Source organism: Mus pahari, chromosome 2 (genome assembly GCF_900095145.1).
Source record: "Mus pahari chromosome 2, PAHARI_EIJ_v1.1, whole genome shotgun sequence".
NCBI lineage: Eukaryota > Metazoa > Chordata > Mammalia > Rodentia > Muridae > Mus > Mus pahari.
The window spans coordinates 111,620,359-111,639,535 of record NC_034591.1 but is presented as its reverse complement, the minus strand read 5'-3'; the positions used below and the strand labels follow the sequence as shown (position 1 = coordinate 111,639,535).

At 44.0% G+C, this 19,177-nt stretch overlaps 1 pseudogene; it reads right to left on the bottom strand.

The window, feature by feature from the left end:
• Nucleotides 1-2,221: 2,221 nt before the first annotated feature.
• Nucleotides 2,222-2,615, bottom strand: LOC110317416 (annotated as a pseudogene).
• Between the last annotated feature and the right edge of the window lie 16,562 nt (nt 2,616-19,177).

The window sequence follows — 19,177 nt, the reverse complement described above, 5'->3', positions numbered from 1 at the left end:
CCCTGTCTTAATCTTCTGGATTCAATCACCACTGTGTCTCAAGATCTCCATACCAAGATCCAGATCAGAAACTTCTATCTCCCAGTCTCCAGATTAGGTCCACTGGTGAGCCTTCCAATTCTGGATTGTAGTTCATTTCAAATATAGTCAAGTTGACAACCAGGAATAGCCACTACAACATCTTACTGTTGCTTTCTCAGTATGTGGTGGCCTCAGGATGGAGATTTTTTTTTTTTTTGACATGGTAGCCAAGGACTCCAACAGGCCAACATAGAAGCCAGTCCCTTCAGAGGCAAGGATGGGCCAGGCATAGCCTGACTCTCTTACCCACAGTAGTCACATACTAGACTGAAAGGAAGGAGACCCACACCTTTTACAGAGTGTTAAAGAATTCACAGCTCTGGAGATGCCAGGCAAGCCTGGGAACCTAAGTTTGATCCTTAGTAACCATATCTAAAAGCCAGATGCAAGGTTTACTTTTAGCTTTTTGAGACTTCTCCACACTGATTGCCATAGCAACTGCACCCGTTTACAATCCCACCAACAGTGAGTAAGGGATCCCTTTCCCCATATCCTCTATTGCATTATCTGTCCATTTTTTGGTTCATCTTTGCCGTTCTGACTAGGGTAACGTAAAATCTCAAAGTTGTTTTGTTTTGCATTTTCCTAAAAACATTAAAACACTAAAACATTCCAAAGAACATTAAAAAAAAAAAAGATATGTCTTAAACATTTGAATTTCTTCTTTTGAGAATTCTTTGTCCAGATCCCAAGTCCATTGTTTTTTTTAATGGGCCATTCTTTTGACTCTGTTTTTTGAGTTCTTTATATACTCTGGATATTAATCCTCTATCAATGTATAGCTTGACAAAGATTCTCTCCAGTCTGTGGGCCATGCAGAAGCATTTTAGTTTTATGAAGTCCCTCTTGTCAACTGTTGGCCTTTTTCTTGGTCAAATTGAGTTTTTGTGACGGTTTATATTATGCTTATCCCAGGGAGTGGCACTACGTGTGACCTTGCTGGAGTAGGTGTGTCACTGTGAGTGTGGGCTTTAAGACCCTCATCCTAGCTGCCTGAAAGTCAGTAATCTATTAACAGCCTTCAGATGAAGGTGTAGAACTCTCAGCTCCTCCTGCACCATGCCTGCCTGGATGGACCATGTTCCTGCCTTGAGGGCAATGGACTGAACCTCTGAACATGTAAGCCAGCCCTAATTAAGTGTTGTCCTTATAAGAGTTGCCTTGGTCACGGTGTCTGCTCACAGCAGAAAACCCTAACCAAAACAGTCTTATTGAGAGAGTCACTCCCTGCACCTGTATCCTACAGAGTGCTGCCTGTGTCTTTTTTTCATGGTTTCAGTGTTTCAGGTTTCACAGTTAGGTCGTCCAACCGACTTGGAGTTAGTTCTTGTGCAGGGTGATAGATACAGGCCTGATTTCATTCTTCTGCATGTGGACATCCATTTTGCCCAGCATCATTGATTGAAGATGCTGTCTTTTCGTCAGCTTATGTTTTTGGCATCCTTGACAAACATTACATGGCTGGGGTTTCATGTCCTCATGTTTGGGTCTTCAGTTTTATTCCACTGGTTTGCAGGTCTGTTTTTTGTGACAGTAACATTGCTTTTACCAACTGCCATATGCTCCAGCTCTGCCAATCCTTGGCACACTCCACAGATCGCTTGATTATTATCCATGCTCTTTACTGCTCTATTCATAGTAGCTAGGAAATGGAAACAGCCTAGTTGTCTTCCACTAACAAATAGATATTGAAAAATGTGATGCATGCACAGTACAGAATGCCATTCAGCTGTAAAAGAAAAGCAAAACCATGAACTTGGCAGGTAAAGGAATGAAGCCAGAAAAGATGACTTTGAGTGAGGCAAACCAGACCTAGAAAGACAAATGTCATATGCTCTCTCTCATCTGAGATTCCTAGCTCCAAATCTTTTTTTTTCCTACTGTTTAACTGATTTTAATAACATGACATAAAGTTCCTAAAATTGATACAATCGTTATGCAAAATACATACACGTATACTGTCTTCTTTTAAAAATACAAAATAAATAAGCAAGACGTAAAAATAGGCATTTCCACTAATTAAATGAAAAAATTTTAAAAAGAAAGTTTTCCTTTTGTTTCATTTGGAGAAGGGAAATTATCATTTAAGACAATATTCAAGTTTATTAAAACAAGGTTTTAAAAAAGTATTATAGAATGCTTAGCTTTCATCTGCCTCAAGGTTTATGTTGCAGCCAAATTTCGTGTATAACTCTCCTTTCAGGTCGGCTAACACCCGCTGGATGGATGCTACTCCGGACTCCAAGGCATTGATCTCTTCTTGGAAAGTTTTCTTTGCATCTTCTAAGATTTCCTGTCTTTCTTCTCGAGAGTGGCTAATGAAAACGTCTCTGATCTGGTACGGGATCATTAAGCAGTCGTCATCTGCCAGCATGATGTCATCACATGCATGCTCTAACTTCCGGAGGCGTTCCTTCTTCACTTCTATTTCCTCCTTTAGCTCTGGAATTCGACTCATATTCCAAGCAAATTTGTTGATCTTCAAAAGTAACATGGATATCTTCTGCAGTCACCTTCTTCATGGTGGCTACCATCTTGCCCTAGCTCCAAATCTTAGATTGAGTATATAAACTAGAGTAACTTTAGAAACCAGGCAAGTGAAGAGGAACCATAAGGTGAAGGCACTAGAGAGGGAAACTGCAGGTTATAAGTAGCCCAAAGATGGAAACTGGGGAACACGGGGGAACTTTAATGAGAGAGGGGAGGTAGGTAATACAAGTGGACAGAACTGGAAAAATCACAGTAAAGATATCTGAAAAGGTTTGTAAGAAAATATAGTATTAGGTAGCTATTTAAAAATACCAATAACACATGTTAACCTGTGTATATACAAACATATATAGCTTAAATTCATATACTATCTAAGACACCCTCAATTGCTGTTGGCCTTTGTTGTGCCCCAGAGGTAGAAGGTCAGCTGTACCCCAGTTGGATCTGACCTAAAACCTGTTCCCTGAGAACTAGTTTTTATGATACCAGAGCGCAAGATACATGATTCCAAAGGAGGCAAGCAAATATCTACCCAACTGTGATGCCTAGAAGCTAAAAAAAAAACCAACTGGCATGTTAGGCTAACCCTAAGGGTGAAAGAGCGGCACAGGCATCCTGATGATAACAAACAGCTCTGTAATTGGACCTAAAGCCTGCACAAGAAGGGGGAAATGGGGCCTGGTACTGGAAACCGAGCCAACTATCTAGGGCCAGTGAAGTCATGGATCTTGGAGGAGAAACTGTAGCCACCACTATACTAAGCCAGCATAATCCCTGAATATATTCTAAATATTTATCTGTATGCCCACAGATAATTGTAGTTATCAGCCCTCATCGGGAACCTTCTCTTTGCAGCATATGGAGGCCATTATAGAAAAATCATAACTGATCTAAATGCAGAGTTGTGGATCCCAGTCCCAAGCAATACATCTACAGCACAACGCGTGCGTCTCAGGCTCCAGGCTCATTTTGGAAGGCAGGCCAGAAAGATCGTAAGAACCAGAGGAGCAGGGAGTTTCTCTGGAATTTCAGAGAACAGATACCCGTGAAGTCTCATCAACATGGCTGCACAAGGCCACGAACAAGGATAAAGTCAATAGGTGTGCAAATGGGAAACAGGGGAGGGGGGGGAGTGCACAAGGCCTCAACCCTAGACAAAGAGTGACAGGTAACCGAGAGTGGGAGAGACAGTCTTCCCCAGGGAAAAGCACAGCAATTAGTCACCCAATACTAAATGATCATCCCTGAATATGTATACATACAAGTAATGTTATATGGACTACGCAGGTCAGACACACAACAACAACAACAACAACAACAATTTAAAAAAGGACACTGTGAATTTGAAAGAGAAAGAAGGTGTGTGGGCGTGGCGGGGTGCAGTATATGAGAAAAGTTGGAGCAAGGAAAGGGAAGGGGGTAATTGATGTAATTATAACCTCAAAACTAAACTAAAAGCCAGATGTTATAATACCTCTGGGGGGGGGAGGGTAGAGAGAGGAGGATCCACAGTGCTTGCTGTTCAGCCAGCCTAGCAGAACCAGGGACTCTAGGTACACTGTGAGATTAAAAATCTTGTCTAAAAAAAAAAAAAAAAAAAAAAGAAAGAAAATGATAGGAATAAGGAAGATACTAAGGTTGACCTCCAGGTTCCACATGCATGTGCGCATGTGTACACAGGCACCCACGCAAAGACATACAGATATATACCTGAGAGTTCAAGATCATCTTTAAACATCTCAGACTGCTTTTTAGGTGCTTCGGTGCATAGCTGATTATTTTCCAGTGGCTATGAGCTCTAAATACTCTGGTTCAGGCGTAGGCTATTCCTCATAGGTAAGAGTTGTAGAACCCTTGGGACTATGGATGGGCTAGCAGAAATGGGTCACTGGCGTGGGCCTTGAAGATGATATCCAGCCCTGGTGCTGGCCCAAGCTCTCTGCTTTTTGATCCAACAGAGACTATTGTGTTCACAGATGAAAAGCACAGACACACACACCTGCCTTCTTGGCTCAATTGCTGGGTGCTTCTAATCAACTGTGGCTAGCGTGCCCTTCCCAGTACTCTTAGCTTAGCACCCCAAATCTGCCATTAACTTAGTTACGGTTCTAACCTCCTGCCGGGAGAAGCAGCCTACGGTTGATCCTCCCAAGATCTCACATGGCTGGTCACCTTTTCTCCCTCCAAAGCAGGGCGAAATCCTCTCCTTTTCGTGCATCTCCTGTCCTCCCCTGCAGGGATCCAAAAGTCCTGCCTCTTTCTTTCCACCCAGCAATTGGCCACTGACATCTTGACTGATAGATCAAGGACCAACTGGGGAGCAGGACCTTAGAATCAGAACAACCCCTACACAAGACCATCTCTTAAAAATGGAGGGAAAGGCCAGCAAAGGTGGTGAAGCAAATAGTCTTTTGGTGTTGAGCATGAAAAATCTGAATTTTTTTTTTTGTTACTATGATATGGTATGTGGCTATAATAATAAGCCTTTGTCTGGTATCTATATCCCAACAACGGCAAATAACAAAAAGGAACATTTCTGTTTTATCATCCCAGGTGACAAAGTGCCCTCCTCTCCTTAGCCAGAGTGGCTTGGAAAACCTGCCTGTTGCCTGTCGTTTGCCACAGTGACTTAACAACTAGAACAGATGAGAAAAGTCTTGGCTCTGCTTCTTACTGGCTGTGTGACCTTTGACAGGTTTCTTAACATCTCTGGAACACATCTTTCTTCTTTGCAAAGTGGAACGTCTATACTTCACCCTATCTCATCGGAGTTGATATGAAACGACACGCAGAAAGCTGTGGCTTATTACTGCAGTTGTGATAAACCTCACTGGGCCCGCCAATGCGGATGCCTGGCCCTACCCAGAGAAATCCAGGTTCAGTGCATGTGGGTGGAGCTCAGGAATCTGCCGGGAGGTGTGTGAACCACCGGTTGAGAAATAATGCCCCAGGAAGACAGGTGTGGGGCCATCTGGCCTGGCAATGTGACCCGGCCTAAGGCATCGATGATCGGGAAATGAGTAGCACCGAGTGGGCGGCTTGTCTGGGGGTGGGAATGTTTTCCTCTTCAAGCAAGCCCAAGCCTGAGGTTGAGTAAAGCCAAGGAGGTAAAGTTAGGTTTGAGAACCACCCAACCCTCTGTGTACTCAGTATCAAGCACTCTCTTGTTGTAGGCAAGGGCCTGTACAGATTAATGCATACAGTAAACGCCGCCTTCCTTAGTTCTCTGCAGATGTGCAAAGCTATGAGTTGGTGGTCACCTTGTCCTGTGAGAACAGTTAAGAAGCCCAAACACTGAGGTCTCCACCCAAATCCTGTCTTTCTCCCCATAGCCAGAAGTATCTGGTCTAGGAAGGCCCGCGAGACAGGCAGGCCTGGCCCCAAGGGACAGTACGGAGCTCTGCTGACTGTGGTGAGCCAGACAACACTGGCTGTACCCACAGGGCTGGTGGCTCCTCTCCAGCCTGTTGCTGTTCTAGAAGGAATGCAGACTGAGAGTGGCTAGATAGTCTGTTTTCCAAAAGAAGCCAGATCTCCGGATTTTTGTGTAGTATATTCCCATTAATGAACGTTGGCAAGTAAGCCAATTTTTTAAAAACCCCATGTGGGCCAAACAAAACACATCTGCTGGCCGGATCCAGTCTGTGGGTGGGCCTCCAGTTTGCAAACTCTGGTCTAGACTGAGCGATTCCAGCCTGAGGATCTGCATGGAAGACCCCCCACCCCACCCCACCCCACCCCACCCCACCCCCAACTGCAGGAGGGAGAGGGCATTGCTCACCTGCCCTCCATGCACACTGAACTCATCAATATGCATGAAGTCTGGGCTCCATAGTCAGGATTCTGACTAGTACCTATGGACAGCCCCAGGTCCTAGGAGTCAGAGCGGAGCTCCACTGTGTTTGGAGAAAGGCCTAGGCCTGGCTGGAAGGTGCACTAGTTTAAAAGCAGTGCCAGGATGGAAAACAACAACAACAACAACAACGGCCATATGGCGTTTTTTTTGTTTGTTTGTTTGTTTCTCTTATCTATGGAAGAGTACCATACTATTACAAATGTGGGGTTCAAGTTTCTATCGGCAGGGGTGTGTGTGTGTGTGTGTGTGTGTGTGTGTGTACATATGAATACAGAGGCCAGATGTCAACTGTGAGAGTAATTCCTCAGGTACTACTGACCTTGTCTTTGAAGACAGGGTCTTTCACTGGGACAGGGGACCTGCTGATTAGGTTAAGCTGACTGGCCAATGAGCCCTAGAGGTCTGTCTGCCCTTCTCTTCTCCCTCCCTAGCACTGGGCTCTGAAGCACATATTACCACACCTAGGCGTTTTGTGGTTTTTTTCGAGATAGGGTTTCTCTGTGTGGCCCTGGCTGTTCTGTAGACCAGGCTGGCCTTGAACTCAGAGATCCAGCTGCCTTTGCCTCCCAAATGCTGGGATTGCTTGCACCAGCACTGCCAAGCACCCAGTTTTGTTTTGTTTTGATTTGTTTTTTTGTTTTGCTTTGTTTTGTTTTAAGATTTTTAAATTTTATGTGCATTAGTGGGTTTTGCCTAAATGTATGTCTGGGTGAGGGTGACAAATTCTCTGGAACTGGAGTCATAGACAGTTGTGAGTCACTATGTGGGAGCTGGGAATTGAACTGAGGTCCTCTGGAAGAGTAGCCAGTGCTCTTAACCACTGAGCCATCTCTCCAACCCAACTAACTTACTTTCTCTCTTTCTTTCTTTCTCCCTTCCTTCCTTCCTTCCTTCCTTCCTTCCTTCCTTCCTTCCTTCCTTCCTTCCTTCCTTCCTTTTCTTTCTTTCTTTCTTTCTTTCTTTCTTTCATTCTTTCCTTCTCTCTTTCTTTCCTTCGTTCTTTCTTCCTTTCCCACACAGAGATTCTGTGGCTGATGCTCAGGTTCTTTGCTTGCAGCAGAGTGAGCTATCTCCCTAACCCCAGTTGTCACCAAGTTCTTTTTTTAAAAAAAAATATTTATTTATTTCTATTTTATGCACATGGGTAAGTTTTTGCCTACATGTATGTCTGTGTGGCATTGTCAGATCTTAGAGTTACGGACAGTTGTGAACTGCCATGTGGGTGCTGGGAATTGAACTGGGGTCCTCTAGAAGAGCAGTTAGTGCTCTTAACCACTGAGCCATCTCTCTAGCTCCTGTCACCAAATACTTAACATCCTAACTTAGCATCATTGGATTAAGGTCACAGCCACAGTCGTGTTTTTAGTGAGGGAAGTAAGAAGCAAGGAAAAACCCTTCAGCCCCCTCCACCCAGAAGTGGCATCTCAGGCTGGACAGATGCCTGAGGCGACAGCCAGCAAGCAGCCCACAGGGACAGTTCTGCCGCTCAGAGTTTCAGATGTGAGGCAAATCACCCTAGTCTCAAAAACCCTCGAGGAAAGGGACCCCGGAACTTGGGACAAGAGGTTGATGTGTGGCTGATGAGTTACTTTTAAATCTTTGATATCCTAAATACATGCTGAAGTAGAAAGAGGGGCAGATACACACAGAGACAGAGAGAAGAGATAGAACAGACAAGCTCAGTGCCCTGGCTGCAAACTCGAGGACATTAACCGGGTTTGGTGCCATACATCCATAATCCCAGCCCTTTGGAGTTGGAGAAAGGAGATTCAAGACTGTACTCAACCACATAGGCAATTCAAGGCTAACCTGGGCTACATGAAACACGATTTCAAGAAGCCAAGCATATGAAAAGCTTTATTATTATTATTATTATTATTATTATTATTATTATTATTATTATTATCATCATTATAATTGCTTTTCTGTCTTTTGTGGCCATTCTTCCTCATCTGAGTCCCTCCCTGTGAGCAGCTTGGGGTCTGCATGGGAGCTGGGGTCACTAAACTCCATGCTGAGGTTCCCCCCCACCCCCGGAAAGTTCCCAAGTTGCCAGGGTGGCTTCACACAATGGCCTCCCTCATGAGCTTTAATTGGCCCTTAACGCACAGGAAGACACCAGGGAAGTTTTATGGTGTGTGCAGAGCTTTTGAACCAGGAACCAGATTCCTTGTATTCCCGCACTCCAACCCTGTACACCCTCGGTTCCTTTTGAAGTCAACAGGAGCCCTGTTTAGGGTGTCTAGCAGGAACCAAGGATCTGGTCTAAGTGAATTGTTAGGAAAACGTATTAAAGCTCTTAAAGGGAGATTAAGTTACCCGGGAAAACACACTTGGGCTAGAAGCAACTGCAGTCAGAGCCACCTGAGGTGGGTCCCCGGGTCAGAGTAAAGAAGCAAATGACTCTTAAAAATTTAGTGAATGTCTCCTGTGCCTGGGAAGAAATAAGGCGCCATTGTCCTTGACGTGTTTAAAATATGAATTGCCAATTAACAATCCAATTGGCAAATTGTTCTACAATTAAAAACATAGAAATGTTGTTAGAGGCAATTAGAATAATTGTCACATGTTAATTATGGGTTGATGGATTTTGCGTGCTGCCAGCAATTACCCTTTGAGCTCTAGACTTTTCTGAACAGGATCCAACCCCATAAAGACATTGATATAATATAAACTGTCTTCCTTGCTGGCACGCTTGCTGTCTTTTTAGTGTCTTTTAAGGAATGTAATTATTTTTAATTAGGCTTCCAGAAGACATTTTCTGAATATATGTTTTGCTACGTCATCCTAGAGAAGCTTGTCTCCAATCTGAGAGCAGAAAGGAGGGAAAGAAACCACACGGTGGAAGAGTCAGGTTTCCTTTCAGTGTGTACTGGCTCGCTGCGATGGGCAACATGCTTAGCCTTTGGTAAAACGACTTCAAAGTAAAATGAGGGCAATATATACCCAACAGGGTTGGATAATGTTGATGTATCCTCAGTCACTGCACAGGATGAATTCATTGACATTCGAACCTGTGGATGGTGTCCCTGAGCTCAGCCCTTCCTTGCTCTCTCGCAACTCTTGGGGAATTGTTCTTAGGTTTCTCCTCTTCCTTCTGTATATCCCGTTTTCCCCTTATTCTTGAACCTTCTGCTCTCACATTCAGGATCCTCTTGCCTAGCATCCTGGAGTCAGTTTTCTTCACATAGCTGCTCTACTTGCAAACAGGATCCTAAATTTGAATCGTGTCTTTTCTTGGTCCTTGGATAAGCATGTCCTATCTTCTTCACTGGGCCTCTAGCAGAACCTCTTTCGGCAGTATTGATTGAGGTGGTGGTGGTGGTGGGGTCAGCTGATTTTCACCCAAAGTCCCAATTTGGCCTGCAGCTGACTTTTGTAGATAGAGGTGTGTTGGAATGTAGTTATAGCCAGTCATTTGTATACTATTCTGTGGCAGTATTTGAGATGCAAGAGCATAAGCAACTATTGGCTGTAGAGACACTATGCCCACAAAGTTGGAAATATTTACTGCCTAGCCTTTCACAGAGAAAATGTGTCTGTCCCTGGTATTGATACTTATCTTACCAAGTACCTGCTTATTTTAATTTCAGGGAAAGTTAACACATTTAGTGGTCAGTCTTTCCTCTCACATCTTTGACATTAGGTGCCAGGAACTGAGGGATACTTTTTTATTTTATTTTATTTTATTTTATTTTATTTTATTTTATTTTATTTTTTAGAATAAAGAACTGGAGTCACAGGCAGTTGTGTGACATTTATAGGTGCTGGACCAATCCTGGGCCCTAAGTGCTGAGCCATCTCTCTAGGTCCCTAGCATCACTTCTTAAAGTACTCTCCTACAGCAGAAAGGTGGCAGCGCACACCTTTAATCACAGCACTGAGGAGGCAGAGGCAGGTGGATCCCTGAGTTCAAGGCCAGTCTGGTCTATCGATTGAGTTCCAGGACACAACCAAGGCTATACAGAGAAATCCTGCCCCCCCTGGGGGGGGGAGAGAGAGAGAGAGAGAGAGAGAGAGAGAGAGAGAGAGAGAGAGAGAGAGACTCTCCTCATGGTGCCCAATCTCTTTTCTCATTTTAAAAATCTTCCTTATTTATTGTCATTTTTAGGTGACAGTATTATGATGTCATGTAGCTGAAGCTGGTTTCAAATTCACTCTGCATCTGAGGATGGCCTTGAGATCCAGATACTTCTGCCTCCACCTTGCAAGGGTTATGCTGCCTAACCCAGTTCTGTGGTACTGGGAACTGAACCCAGGAGTTTATGCAAGCATTCTAGTGTGTGTGTCTGTGTGTTTAGTGCATATGTGTGAATGTATATGTGTGTGTATGCATGTGTGCGTTTGAGTATGTGTAACTATAACCTGTGTGTATGTGTGTGTGGTGTGCATGTGTGTGTGTGCATGCACATAGTATTGGAAGTGTTGTCTACAGAAATAACATCTAGGGTTTCTCATTGGTCCAGTGTTTATCAATTATGCTAGGCTGTCTTGCCAGTGAGCTCCGAGTATTTCCCTATCTTAATTTTGTCCCCAAGTCTGGCATTTTTATGCAGGCTCTGGCAATTAACTTCTGGTCCTCATGTTTATAAAGCAAGCACGTTACCGACTGAGCCATCTTCTCAGCGTCCTTCTTTCCTAATCCCCTATTTATTTATTTATTTACTCCACTAGAGGCTCATCAGATTTATGAATGAAATTTATTGCAAAACTGGGCATGATGGCTTACACTTATAATCCCAGCACTCAGGAAGCTGAAGCGAGAGGATCATCATGAATTTGAGTCCAGCCTGGGCTACATAGTGAGTTCTAGGCCATCATGAACTACAAAGTAAGATCTTGTCTCAAGGCACGGGTAAGGGGGCAGAGGGATGGAGAGGGACAGAGTTCTTTCCAGGATGTCCAAAGTCGTTTCCCACAGTTGATTTAACTTCCATCTTTCTGCTCTCCTCAGGTGATAGGGGCTGCATCATAAGAAAGAACCACGTTGGAAACCGTGGGATGTATTTGAACTGACTGCATGATAGCGGAAGGAGTCTCTTCTTGTCACAGCATTGTCACCCTTGTCGTTGGATGCAGAATGACTCCAATGATGCTCCAAGGATTCCAAACAGGAAGGATGGAGGTATAAAGAGGGTTGGTCCTGAACTGTGTATGAACTGTGGTCTGGGCTGTGTACCGGCTCCTCCCAAACTTGAGGTTTTCATTCTTAAGATGTGGACACACAGGCTTCTGATACTGAGATAAACAGCAGATGCCCATCTCCTAGAGGTGCTCAAATCCAAGCTGTCAAAATAAGCACAGTGGGTTAAGTCAATGCCACTTGAAGTCTAAGTTTGGCCCACTGTTTACCTGGGTGGTGTCTGAAACACAGTGGGGCAACTGTTAATATGAGACAACCCCCCCCCCATTTCAGCCTGTCAGTCCTTCGGTCAGTCAGCCTTCTGTGCCTGATGCTTCCGTTTCCTTCCCATATACCTGGTATGAGTCTCCTTCTATGATAGGTGCCGTGTGTGACCCATTGGGTCTAAGTTGTCACTGCTTCTATCACTGTCCCTACTGTTCATGAGAGTATGGGACAAGCAGATTGATTGATTGTAGAAATAACTGCAAACGTGAGAGGTGTTATAAAGACAGAGGGTTGAGATTTCATGAAAACTAAGGACGTGGCTGGGAACCGTGGGGAAAACAATGATGTGTCTAGCAATGGTGGTTGAGGGCAGATAGTCCAGAGCCTGGATCCTAGCTGCAAAATCTTGGGCAAGTTACTAACGATCCTGTACTTATGAGCTTTGCTCTGCAAAGTGAAGATACCAGGTCCCTCTGCACCAGCATACAGCATCTCACCCAGGTTAGCCATATGCCATGCAAAGCCTTCTGGGTAAGAATTGGGAAACTTAGGCTCTAATAATGATAACCAACATGTCACTTGTTTTGAAGAAATTTGTCTGCTTTCTGCATCTTGAGTGTCATCTCTCACAATTCATGCATTAGAAATGGAAGCCCTCCCACCCCCCCTCCCCAGGATAGAGAGAGATGGCTCAAAGGTTAAGAGCACTGACTGATCTTCCAGAGGTCCCGAGTTCAATTCCCAGCAACCACATAGTGGCTCACAACCATCTGTAATGCGATCCAATGCCCTCTTCTGGTGTGTCTGAAGACAGGTGCAGTGTACTTATACACATAAAATAAATAAATTATTCTTAAAAAAAAGAAAAGAAAAGAAAGAATGAAAGGAAGAAATTGAAGCTCCCAATTTACGTGTTCATCTACTGCAGATGAGGGTTTGGGGTGGTTATTAGTATTAGATGAGGCCATGGAGTAAGGGGGTCACTATGTCATTAATAACTTTAAAATATTTAATTTAATTTATGTGTATGATGTGTTCATGCTAGCAGGAGTCCATGCATAGTGCCACGAATGTAGAGGTCAGAGAACAACTTTCAGGAATTAATTCTTTCCTTTCACAGTGGGTTCTGGGCACTGAACTCAGCTCATCAGGATCACTTTACCCATTAAGACATCTTGCTGACCCATCCTTTGTAACATGATAAGAAGAGAACAACCCTGATCTGCATTCCTGTGACACCACATTGTGATGCAGCAAAAGGGCCATGACCAGGTGCTGAGCAGTCACTAGGACCATGCTTTTGGACTTCTCAGTCTCTAAAACTGTGAGCTATATAAACCTTCTTCCGTTATAAGTTGTCTGGTATCAAGTGTTTCGCTATAGCAATACTGTTAGCACTGGGTTTCATGACACAGGAGACTGCATGTTTCTCGGCAAACTCAGGTAAAGGTTTGTCACCCTCATTCGACCTGAAGCTACTACACACCTACTGTGTGACTTTGATGAATTTAGACTAAAGAGGTGACTTTTGTGCCTGAGATAGCTATTGTTAAAGCACAGTACTGGCTCCACCTCTGAAGACAGGAGTAGGACCTGGATTACTCTGCTAGAAAATCAGCAAAGTTTTTAGCCATCCAGAATTCGATCCGGCTTCCTGTGAACTGCTCAGAGTCTAGCTTGAGAAGATGGGGTTCCCATATCAAAAACCACTTATTGGATACTAACCATGTCGAACACCTTCTACTTGTCAAGTCCTTTCCCCAGAACTGGGGATCTGTGACTAGAAACTCTCTGGTGGAGGTCTTGGTGAACTCGGCTTTGAACCCTGCACTGTTCTACTGCTCCAGCACACTGGGTGCAGCCTTGCTCTTAACACAAGAGCCAGACGAGAGTGGAAAATAGTCACAGCCCAAGGGAGCAGAGGGCTGCTGCTGTGAGGATGCGTGGGAGAACCCAATTTATTCTCCTTTGGCATCTTTGAGACAGAGTCCCATGTAGATCAGGATGACCTCATACTGGCTATGTAGCTGAGGATGACCTTGAACTTCTGATCCTTCTGTCTCCACTCCCCCATCCCCCATGCTGGTTTTAGCATCACTGTACCTGTTTTACACAGTGTTGGAGATCAAACCCCAGCCAAACAAGGGTGCACACTAACAGTACTCTATCATCCGAGTTACAGTCCCATCCCCAAATCCACCTTCCGAGAAGAAACTAATGCTTTGTGTTTCTGTCAACCTCAAGGCGGGAAGAAAGAAGCTCATTCTGTGGCCTACTGAAGAGCCACAACATATATTACCCAAGAAGCTGTGTTGGGCAGTGTCAGCCAGTTTGCATGTGGCACTCAATCAAAGATGGTGACAAACATGTCAAGGAGGTCAGGAATAACACTGATCTTTTGATGTTCCTAGTGACAGGTGCATTTGATAAGACTTTCTTCCTTCCTTACAATCCACTTAAGTTTTATGGCCTGTCTACTCAGTCACACTTGCAGTCTCTGCTATCTACAGCTATATAACAAATCACCCCAGACACAGGGGCTGGCAGCAAGGTCTGTTTTTACTGGTCATGAGTCTCTGGGTTGAGAATCTGAAGGAGGCTCACAGGGATGCCTGCTCATCCTGGGCTTGCCTTGTTCATTTCCAAGAACTGCACTCTGCCAGTAGCTAAACTGGGCTAAAAAGAGCATCGTGGGGCTGGCAACATGGCTCAGCAGTTTAGAGCACTGATAGCTCTTACAGAAGTCTGGATTCCATTCCCAGAATCCACATGGTCCACAAACTACTTGTAACTCCAGTTCCAGGGGATCTGATGCCTTCTTCTGACCTCTGTAGTCACTAGGGATCTACATATATACATTCAGGCAAAACATTCATTCACATAAAGGAGACAGTGGCCAGGTGTTGGGTGGATACCAGCACCATGCTCATAAAGAAGTATAAAAGAACCATTTTTGTAAAAAAAAAAAAAAAAAAAAAGCAAACAAACAAACAACAACAAAAACCATTTGGCTTTCCTGTCAGATCTAGGTATAGTTTGGGCTGGGCCTCCCCGTTCCCTATACACATTCTTTCTTTCTTTCTGGTCTCTATTCTCCCAGGCCTCGGTTTCTAGGGCAGCCTGGGGCTCCTCGTATGACAGCTGGTGTAGGAAGTGGGCACAACTACAGTTGCCAAGCTTAGAACTTGTTATAGCATGACGTCTAATATGCATTGGTTAGAATAAGTCACCACATCATTCATTATTCAAGGAAGGTGGCAAAGTCCGTCTTGATGTAAGAAACTGCCCGAGGCTGTCTTTGCCGACTGTTGTTCTAGACACTTGATTTCCCTGATTCTTACCCGTCGGTGCACTTCCAATATAAAAGCATGATTATTTCTGTGGGGTGACAGTGAGGGTTTCTAGGTGACAAGGAGTTGAGTTTGATTTGTAGCATATTTATGTCCAAGGAAGTGTCCGGACTTCCTCAGGGAAATAAGGAAACTTAAATGATGTATCAGGGACATAAGGAAACATAAATGATTACCTAATGAGTGTAGCTCCGGGTTCAGATGGCAGTGAATGGCACAGAATATGTGCCTGTCTCTGTGTACATCTATTTGCTTGTTTCATGTACATGTGGTCTATGCAGGTGTGTGATGTGCATGTGGTCCATGCAGGTATGTGCTGTGCACAAGGTCTATGCAGGTATGTGCTGTGCATGTGGTCCATGCAGGTATGTGCTGTGCACAAGGTCTATGCAGGTATGTGCTGTGCATGTGGTCCANCACAAGGTCTATGCAGGTATGTGCTGTGCATGTGGTCCATGCAGGTATGTGCTGTGCACAAGGTCTATGCAGGTATGTGCTGTGCATGTGGTCCAAGCAGATGTGTGCTGTGCACATGATCCATGCAGGTATGGGCTGTGCATGTGGTCCATGCAGGTATGTGCTGTGCACAAGGTCTATGCAGGTATGTGCTGTGCATGTGGTCCATGCAGGTATGTGCTGTGCATGTGGTCTATGCAGGTATGTGATGTGCACAAGGTCTATGCAGGTATGTGCTGTGCATGTGGTCCAAGCAGATGTGTGCTGTACACATGATCCATGCAGGTATGGGCTGTGCATGTGGTCCATGAAGGTGTGTGCTTGTGAGTGTGTGCTTTTGCTCACCTGTGATCGTGCCAGTGGAGGTCAGAGATTGGTGTATTTCTCCCTTGCTTTTCTACCATATTTAAAATTTTGTTTGTTTCTTTACATGGCATAGGTTTGCTCCTTCCCCCATGTGAGTCCCAAGTTCAAACTCGGGTTGTCTGCTTTGCTGCAAGCACCTTTGTTCACTAAACCATCTCAACTGCCCCCCCCCCTTAGTTTTTTGGCATAGAGTTTCATTGTTTCATTCATTCTTTAAAAAAAAAAATATTTTAAAGCTGGGCATAGGAGCACGGGTCCTTTAATCCCAGTACTCAGGAAGGAGAGGCTGGTGGATCTCTATGAGTTCAAGGCCAGCCTGGTCTACAGAGTTCCAAGACAGCCAGATCTGTTACACAGAGAAATTCTGTCTTGAGAAGCCAAAAAGAGAAAATGATTTAATTTTATGTGTATGTGTGTGTGCCTGAGTATGATTAAGTGCACTAGATGCATGAAGAAGCCCTTGGAAGTCAGAAGAAGCAACAGATGACCTGGAACTGGAGGTACCGTTAGTTGTGAATCACTGTATAGGTGTTAGAACTCGAACCCAGACTCTTTGCGTGAGTACAGCCTGTATCTCCTGAGATGCGCTAACCTGAAGCTTCATGTAGACTGACTGGCCAGTGAGCTCTCTCTTGTCTCCTCTCTACCCTCAGCATTGGGGTTCCAGATGCACTGTGCCATGTCTGGCTTTTTATATGGATGCCAGGATCCAAACTTAGCTCCTCATGCTCGCAGAGCAAACACTTTGCCCATTGAACTGCCTCCTGGCCCCTCTGTCTATATGTGTAAGATAAATTTGAAATGTGCAATAAACCCAACTGTGCTTTTGGAAACAAATATAACAGGTCATAAAATTCACAAATGCTTCTTATTAATCTGCATGCCACTCAAAGAAAAATAGTTGAGTGGCTTGGGAGAGTGTTTTTTTGTGGTGGTGGTGGGTGTGTTTTTTTTTGTGTGTGTGTGTGTGTGTGTATGTGTGTGTGTGTTTCCCAGAATTTCATGTGCTGCAGATGTTTTGAATGCTCCTCAGTTTAGAGGCAATAATAGAAACCACATGCTTGCCTTTATTTTTGAAATTGTTTTAGTAAGCACTTGTGAAAATATGGAAAATATAAACACACACCAGCACATACAAATACCTAATGTGCAAAGAAGCCAGACTATCATATAGCAATGAAGGGGCCACACTGGCATAGGGGTGGCTGTGGTAAATACAAATGACCTGGTGCATGTCCATCTTTAGGTGTGCCAGTGAATCATGACCTAGTTAAAGGCAGATTCTGAGGCCGGGTAGAACATTTGCCTAACAGGGTTGGATGGCTAGCATCACATAAAGCCAGTCTGGTGGCATAGGCTTGTGTTCCTAGCATTTGAGAGGGAGAGGCAGGAGGAATAGAAGTTCAAGTTTATCTGCAACTATGTAGCAAGTTTGAGGGCAATCTGCTCTAAAACACGCAAAATCTTAACCCGTGGGCATGGGGTGGTGCTGAGGTCACACCGTTGAGAGGGGGAAGATGTTGATGTACAGGTTTCAGTGCTAGTAAAACGTGGGAGGAAAGGGGGTTGACAAGTGTCCCTTTTAAGGAGCAGGAAGGGCTTAGGGAGCAAATATTGTGTGTGCACCTGAAATTGAGCTAGACAATGGAATGCCACAATCAGATTAGACTCAGTTTGGGGATTTACTAAACCTCAAGTCGGAAGGAAGGTTAACAGGAAAGTGGATGGAAACAGAATGGTACAAGGAAGTGTAGAGTTGCTGTGGACTAACTCTGAGTGTCACAGTCTCGGGTTCATGTTCACTGTTTAAGTAGTATATGGCATGAGACGAGTGAGCTCAGAGTCTCTGTATTTTCATCCAGAAATAAAACGGTGACCATTACAGTACTGACCTCATAGTTTGAAATCACAATTTCTTAGTGCTAAGCATCAAAACAGTGCTTGGGGTGTGCTAGCTAAGTTCTCTGCCCCTGAGCTATGCCCCAGCTCTTACTTCATGGCAGAAATCAAGTCATAATGTGAAATAATGCTTAGCAGATAATAGTGCTCAAAATGATTAACTATTTAATACTGGCCATTATAATTTAATATAATTATAAGAGTAATAGAATTCATCATATATAATATATCACATATAGATATATAAGTAAAATAATATAAATTATAATTAATAATATTATGAGTGTTGGTAAATGAAGGAAATGTCCATCTGTTTTCTAAAAGAAAAATTTAGCTTATGATTCATAGATACAATTTTGGAAATCTATTAGTAGGCATGAAAAAGAAAATAATTATGGTCACTCTCATAATGTCGTTGAGAAAGAGGCATCTTGATATATTTGCTGAGACACTTCCTGAACATAAATCATGAGTCATGGGTTAGAAAACCACTTTAAGATCTTACTTATTCCTGACTTTGTGTGAGCACAGCTCTCGCTTCTAAAAGTAGGGACAGTTACAACTGTCATATCCACCTGTCATGTGGTTCCAGTAGGTGAGAAGCTGAGGTAGAGGTTGACATTTAAGCTTAAGAACTCAAGACCAATCTCGGTGACATATTGAGACTCTGTCTCAAACCAGAACAACAACTTCAGCTCCCAACGCCTACACTTTAAGAGGCACAAATGTCTTAAGGAGTCTGACCTCGACAGAGCTGTCACTTATTAGCCCATGTGGCCATGACCATTTTCCTTAAATCCTTCCCCAATGGAGAAGAGTATATAAAGCACTCAGCAATGTCACAGACACCAAGCAAATGCCCAGAAAATGACAATTGTTGCTGTGATATGAAACTGCTTTTTTTTTTAAATCACAAGGTGGATTACTTCATGAAGATGGTTATTCTATGCTTTGTGTCTCGGCATCCCTAAGCCCTCGCATGCTTCTCCAAGTGACATTGAAAAGACATAGACTAGGAGGGTAGGGGGTGAGGTGGGGGTGGGGGACTTAGCAGCTCAGCCTCTGGTGATGTCATCAACTTATCTTGGAGTCACCATTGGAGTTAAGAGACTGCCTCTTTGGGGAAACTGCAGGATTTTGAAATGGCCATAACTTTGGTGACTAATCAGTGAAAACTGGAAATTCACAGGTAACTGACAAGTGTCCCCAGGAGATGGCTTGTGTCCGGGAGTGGGCCGCACAGTTGTTAGTTGATATTAATAGTTCTGAGAGGAGGGTAGGAGTCTGTGCAGGTCACAGCTGAGCCACAGGTGTTATCCATACTGCTGG